Below are 7,722 nucleotides of genomic sequence, written 5' to 3'. Positions count from 1 at the left end.
TTAAAACTGTGTGCCGGACCGAGACTCGAACTCGGGACCTTTGCCTTTCACTGGCAAGTGCTCTACCAACTGAGCTACCCAAGCACGACTCACGCCCCGTCCTCACAGCCTTACTTCTGCCAGTACCTCGTCTCCTACCTTCCAAACTTTACGGAAGTTTTCCTGCGAACCTTGCAGAACCTGCAGTTTCATATCAGCGCACACTCCGCTGTAGAGTGAAAATTTCATTCTAGAAACATCCCCCAGGCTGTGGCTAAGCCATGTCTCCGCATATCCTTTCTTTCAGGAGTGCTAGTTCTGCAAGGTTAGCAGGAGAACTTCTGTAAAGTTTGGAAGGTAGGAGACGAGGTACTGGCAGGAGTAAGGCTGTGAGGACGGGGCGTGAGTCGTGTTTGGATAGCTCAGTTGGTAGAGCACTTGCCCGCGAAAGGCAAAGGTCCCGAGTTCGAGTCTCGGTCCAGCACACAGTTTTAATCTGCCAGGAAGTTTCATAAAAGTGCACACTCCGCTGTAGAGTGAAAATTTCATTCTGGATTTCATAATGTTTAGATTTAGAAAAATATGGCGGCCGAGTTAGCGTTGGTTGCGGCAACAAATGCTGTATTAAACGCGCAAACAAAGTTGACACTCAGTACAGTGTCTGATGGGAGCGACTGCAAATGGGAAATGCCTTTACGCTCACTCTCCTCAACCACCGTGCCGAGTGTCAACTTTGTTTGCGCGTATAATAACTAGTGTCTCTTAACGCCAAATCACAATGGACGCATGGCACCATCACGCCACGGCACCATCACGTCAAACTACACTCCTGGAAATTGAAATAAGAACACCGTGAATTCATTGTCCCAGGAAGGGGAAACTTTATTGACACATTCCTGGGGTCAGATACATCACATGATCACACTGACAGAACCACAGGCACATAGTCACAGGCAACAGAGCATGCACAATGTCGGCACTAGTACAGTGTATATCCACCTTTCGCAGCAATGCAGGCTGCTATTCTCCCATGGAGACGATCGTAGAGATGCTGGATGTAGTCCTGTGGAACGGCTTGCCATGCCATTTCCACCTGGCGCCTCAGTTGGACCAGCGTTCGTGCTGGACGTGCAGACCGCGTGAGACGACGCTTCATCCAGTCCCAAACATGCTCAATGGGGGACAGATCCGGAGATCTTGCTGGACAGGGTAGTTGACTTACACCTTCTAGAGCACGTTGGGTGGCACGGGATACAAGCGGACGTGCACTGTCCTGTTGGAACAGCAAGTTCCCTTGCCGGTCTAGGAATGGTAGAACGATGGGTTCGATGACGGTTTGGACGTACCGTGCACTATTCAGTGTCCCCTCGACGATCACCAGTGGTGTACGGCCAGTGTAGGAGATCGCTCCCCACACCATGATGCCGGGTGTTGGCCCTGTGTGCCTCGGTCGTATGCAGTCCTGATTGTGGCGCTCACCTGCACGGCGCCAAACACGCATACGACCATCATTGGCACCAAGGCAGAAGCGACTCTCATCGCTGAAGACGACACGTCTCCATTCGTCCCTCCATTCACGCCTGTCGCGACACCACTGGAGGCGGGCTGCACGATGTTGGGGCGTGAGCGGAAGACGGCCTAACGGTGTGCGGGACCGTAGCCCAGCTTCATGGAGACGGTTGCGAATGGTCCTCGCCGATACCCCAGGAGCAACAGTGTCCCTAATTTGCTGGGAAGTGGCGGTGCGGTCCCCTACGGCACTGCGTAGGATCCTACGGTCTTGGCGTGCATCCGTGCGTCGCTGCGGTCCGGTCCCAGGTCGACGGGCACGTGCACCTTCCGCCGACCACTGGCGACAACATCGATGTACTGTGGAGACCTCACGCCCCACGTGTTGAGCAATTCGGCGGTACGTCCACCTGGCCCCCGCATGCCCACTATACGCCCTCGCTCAAAGTCCGTCAACTGCACATACGGTTCATGTCCACGCTGTCGCGGCATGCTACCAGTGTTAAAGACTGCGATGGAGCTCCGTATGCCACGGCAAACTGGCTGACACTGATGGCGGCGGTGCACAAATGCTGCGCAGCTAGCGCCATTCGACGGCCAACACCGCGGTTCCTGGTGTGTCCGCTGTGCCGTGCGTGTGATCATTGCTTGTACAGCCCTCTCGCAGTGTCCGGAGCAAGTATGGTGGGTCTGACACACCGGTGTCAATGTGTTCTTTTTTCCATTTCCAGGAGTGTATATTCACACTTCCCATCACATCATGGCACATCAAGTTAATTCAAGTCACGTGGTCTCAAATTCTATCACCATCCGCAATTGTTTTTTTTCCAGGAATTACTAAACATTTAGTAAAACACTTATCAGAAACAAAATACATTAATATAGGGGCTCCGCAAGGTAGCATATTAGGACCAATACTACTCCTGATATACATCAATGACTTTTCCAGTAGTGTACTGATGATGAAAACATTCTCTTCACTGATGACAGCAATATTATAGTCACTGAGAAAACAAGAGAGCTCCTTGCTGACAAAGCAAATGAAACTTTCAAGGAAGTTTAGGTTTGGTCAATAAGCAATAAAGTGACATTGAACATAAAGAAAACTAATGCCATGAATTTCAGTTTGAAGAGGAAAAATGACAATGTTAAATTAAATGTAGTTGGCACCTCTATAAACTGTGTAATAAATGCAAAATTTCTAGAAATGAATATTGATTCTCAGTTGAAGTGGTGTGAACACACAAACGCAGTTGCAAACAGAATGTCATCACCATATTATGTCCTTAGAATCCTATCATCAGTGTGTAACTTGCAGTGTCTTTTAGTTACATATTATTCATATGTACACTCAATTCTTAGCAATGGCATTCTTTTTTGGGGAACAAATGCACAAAATAACACAATTTTCTGACTCCAGAAAAGAGCCATAAGAATAATAACCGAAAATACTAGTCGAACTCATTGTAAAGATCTGTTCAAAACACTGGGGATTTTAACTGCTCCATGTGAATACATTTACCGGTCAGTTGTACACATAAAAAATAACATTGGTAATTACTGCACAAACAGCTCTGGCCATGACCATACAACAAGAGATAGACTCAACTTACCAAGAAAAAATATGAATAAAACTCAAAATAGCATTTTCTACCAAGGAATAAAACTATACAATAAATTACCAAAAAATATTAAAGAAATTGCAAAAAATACACTTATTTAAAAAGGCAGCTAAAAAGTACCTGTTATGCAATATATTTTATACACTGACAGATTACTTAGATCAAACAGAATAGGGGTTTGATAAAAAATGTTATACAAATAAATAACAATAATAATGATGATTATAAAACATTCAGCATTCCACATAACACCTTCACTTTATGTTATTTTCCTTCTTTTTTCCTTTCTAAAAATACTTACCCCCAAGCTATGCATAGCACAATACTAACACCTCTTCCTCTTTCTGAGCTGAACATTTCACTCTGAGAGGCTGTTGACTCAGTTTTTCAGGATAACAAATGGGAATTTGCAGTATAGAAAATCGCCCAGAGAACACCAGTCTGTGTGTGTGTGTTTGTGTGTGTAGTGAATGAAGTGTTATGAAACAATGTGTGTATAGTGTGTTCAGTGACTGATAGTGAGATGTGAGTTAACAATGTGGCATTACATTATTTAATAAGTTATTTGTAAAAAAAGGTATTGTATACCAGGAGTAAATCTAATGATTGTCTCCGACTAGAAATCTGTAAATATACACTCCTGGAAATGGAAAAAAGAACACATTGACACCGGTGTGTCAGACCCACCATACTTGCTCCGGACACTGCGAGAGGGCTGTACAAGCAATGATCGCACGCACGGCACAGCGGACACACCAGGAACCGCGGTGTTGGCCGTCGAATGGCGCTAGCTGCGCAGCATTTGTGCACCGCCGCCGTCAGTGTCAGCCAGTTTGCCGTGGCATACGGAGCTCCATCGCAGTCTTTAACACTGGTAGCATGCCGCGACAGCGTGGACGTGAACCGTATGTGCAGTTGACGGACTTTGAGCGAGGGCGTATAGTGGGCATGCGGGAGGCCGGGTGGACGTACCGCCGAATTGCTCAACACGTGGGGCGTGAGGTCTCCACAGTACATCGATGTTGTCGCCAGTGGTCGGCGGAAGGTGCACGTGCCCGTCGACCTGGGACCGGACCGCAGCGACGCACGGATGCACGCCAAGACCGTAGGATCCTAAGCAGTGCCGTAGGGGACCGCACCGCCACTTCCCAGCAAATTAGGGACACTGTTGCTCCTAGGGGTATCGGCGAGGACCATTCGCAACCGTCTCCATGAAGCTGGGCTACGGTTCCGCACACCGTTAGGCCGTCTTCCGCTCACGCCCCAACATCGTGCAGCCCGCCTCCAGTGGTGTCGCGACAGGCGTGAATGGAGGGACGAATGGAGACGTGTCGTCTTCAGCGATGAGAGTCGCTTCTGCCTTGGTGCCAATGATGGTCGTATGCGTGTTTGGCGCCGTGCAGGTGAGCGCCACAATCAGGACTGCATACGACCGAGGCACACAGGGCCAACACCCGGCATCATGGTGTGGGGAGCGATCTCCTACACTGGCCGTACACCACTGGTGATCGTCGAGTGGACACTGAATAGTGCATGGTACATCCAAACCGTCATCGAACCCATCGTTCTACCATTCCTAGACCGGCAAGGGAACTTGCTGTTCCAACAGGACAATGCACGTCCGCATGTATCCCGTGCCACCCAACGTGCTCTAGAAGGTGTAAGTCAACTACCCTGGCCAGCAAGATCTCCGGATCTGTCCCCCATTGAGCATGTTTGGGACTGGATGAAGCGTCGTCTCACGCGGTCTGCACGTCCAGCACGAACGCTGGTCCAACTGAGGCGCCAGGTGGAAATGGCATGGCAAGCCGTTCCACAGGACTACATCCAGCATCTCTACGATCGTCTCCATGGGAGAATAGCAGCCTGCATTGCTGCGAAAGGTGGATATACACTGTACTAGTGCGGACATTGTGCATGCTCTGTTGCCTGTGTCTATGTGCCTGTGGTTCTGTCAGTGTGATCATGTGATGTATCTGACCCCAGGAATGTGTCAATAAAGTTTCCCCTTCCTGGGACAATGAATTTTCACGGTGTTCTTATTTCAATTTCCAGGAGTGTATGTGTATACAAATTAGCTTATTTTAAATTGGTCTAAACTTGAAATACTTTCATATATCCTATATCCTTGTAAAAAGAGATCTACAGATGAATAAACCTACTACTGCTACTACTACTACTAAAATGATTTTCAGCTTATTTAAGAGTGAAGTGCACATACACAATGTGGTACATTACATATTTGCGGATGCTGGAGTCCACATTTATACGAAAATAAACTTTATTGGACTCACGTGGTTCACAGTCTGTAGGGACAGCTTGTATGTTAGAGAAGGGAGACAGTAGTGCAAAAAACACAAAAAAAGAGCGTGGATCCGAAAAATGTCGTTATGTGGTACACAAGGGGAATCTCACACACTATATAAGTATTTAGAGGAAGAGGAATCTGTCTTTTATATTTTGGAAAGTCGAAGCATCTGTTTTTTCATTTGTTACATCAAACTGCACCCAGAAATACTAAAAGGAACACAGTGTTATGAGCTGTCATTTCATCCCATGAAAAACTGGTTTGTTTAAGATTAACTTAGGTTGCTAGTCCAGTGCAAATTTTTGTGCAATAATCATAACTTCCTCACTACCTTTCCCTTCAAGATTTGTAAGTTTTATTCAAATCTTGTGTTTGGCTTTTAAAAGTCCAAGTGCCTTAGTTCTACTGGAGTTAGCGAGTGAAAGCACAGAAATATTGACCACTGATGATTGCAAAACTGTTTCACATACAATACAGAGAGATAGTTAACAATAAATAAGCCTGCCACAAACACATATTTAAACAAAGAACTTGCGGTTCATTTCTTTGCAAAACGCTACAAATCCCTGAAAACATACAAATAAAATACCACCTACTAACCAATTTGATTCTAACCACGGCACTTTTTTCACCTCAAGTTGCAGCCATGTTGCAGTCCATCTCATTGTAAAATGTTAAATACAGTACCGGCATGTATAAAAATCCACCTTATAAATGTAGTAGAAGGCAAGTAATTTAGTATGCTCATGTCATACAATTCAGGCTGGTGTCTCACTGTTTCTATTAATCTTTCCTTATTTATTATAAACATTAACCAGAGAAATAACGAAACGAACCAATTTACAGCAAATATCGAACAATAAAAAATTGATATCGACCACAGAAACCATGACAAAACAAACATGGAGATTTGTGCATAGTCATGTATTGGGAGGAAATGAGCTTTGGAATCAAGTGATCAACTGATGAACAACAGACAGATAATGACATGCATCAAAAGTTTCCTCCAGTGAGACATTGATGGTGCCGTTATGTGATATGACGGGATGGGACAGCCAGTTTGGATGCCGCCATTTGAAATGCATGGTAGAACATTTCGATGGGACAGGACAAGACGTGATGTGATGGCCAGTGTGAATGAGTCCTTAGCCACTCTATGAAATCAGAATCAAGGGTGAATTGAACGTTGGTTGTGTGCCGCTGTATCCAACTTTTTTTCACCTCCACTTTTTTAAAAACGTTGTGGAAGTTTCCTATGATATTAATAGAAATAATTTCTACAATATTTGATATTATGTAAATACTGAGCTGTGTCAACTCCTTTTCCTTTTATAAATTGCCTGCCTCATCCACATGAGTTCATGGCCATAGTATACTGTGTGCTGTTTACCTAGGGTGTGTGGTGGTGATGTCGTATCGGGGAACCAAGGGGCTTCCATGGGGAGTAATTGGCTGGGCCTGGTAGCGCTTGGTCTGCAACGTCCACCTCTCTCAGTGTCAAGGGGGTCACGTAGCTTGAATTTGTGGTGAGGTATACTGACTTTGGGCAATGAAAAGTCCGTATGTGTACAATGGCTTTCTTGGTGTAGAGCTCCCTCAAGTCTTCCAGAATTGATTAATTCGCCATTTCATAATCTAGTTGTACATGGTAGCTGAGTCATGGATGTAGAATTAAGCCCCCTTGTTACTTGTTCGCCTAGTGTGAATTTTGGCTCCAAGGTACTCTTGGTCTCAAAGGATAGAGTGAACTTTTACAGCGAGCATGATTGTTCAGGCTGTGCAAGAGTCTCACTGCCCTGCCTGTCTCATTCTCGGTGCCTTTGTAAATAGGAGAGGAGTCAAGCTGGATTGCAAATTTATGGCTCTTTAGGTTTCTTAGTGCGTACTCGACAGTACTTGTTGAATGATTTTTCTATTCTATCATCCTTTGTGATACTGACAACTTGTGTGTACTTTAACCTTCTCCCTGAGTGCTGTAACTGAAGCAGCCCACTCATTACATAACTTTAATCTAGTAACTCTATTATGCAACTGATGTTTTTCTCATTCTAAGGGCCTAAGAGGCCAGTATTCTGTACCAGTTTAGTATACCTTTTAGAACAGTGTAATATGTTTTAAAACAACCTACACTTCTTAAACAATCACAGACAGTGTCGGTTGTCAACTTATGGGGCTCTTGGACCAAATTGCCTTTGCAGCTGTGGTTCTACACACATTCCACCCTGGACGATCTTCCCTGAGGAGTTCGCCGTATGACAAGTTAAGTAACCTTAATCTGTTAACTGTTTTATGTAACTGCTATTT

At 45.3% G+C, this 7,722-nt stretch overlaps 1 non-coding gene across 1 annotated transcript; it reads left to right on the top strand.

The window, feature by feature from the left end:
* Positions 1 to 390: 390 nt before the first annotated feature.
* Trnas-cga (transfer RNA serine (anticodon CGA)) lies at positions 391 to 465 on the top strand. The gene has a single exon. It is a non-coding gene; the product is annotated as a tRNA-Ser (tRNA).
* Positions 466 to 7,722: the final 7,257 nt, after the last annotated feature.

Source organism: Schistocerca nitens, chromosome 3 (genome assembly GCF_023898315.1).
Source record: "Schistocerca nitens isolate TAMUIC-IGC-003100 chromosome 3, iqSchNite1.1, whole genome shotgun sequence".
NCBI classification, from domain to species: Eukaryota; Metazoa; Arthropoda; class Insecta; order Orthoptera; family Acrididae; genus Schistocerca; species Schistocerca nitens.
This window is presented reverse-complemented; position numbering and strand designations above follow the sequence as displayed.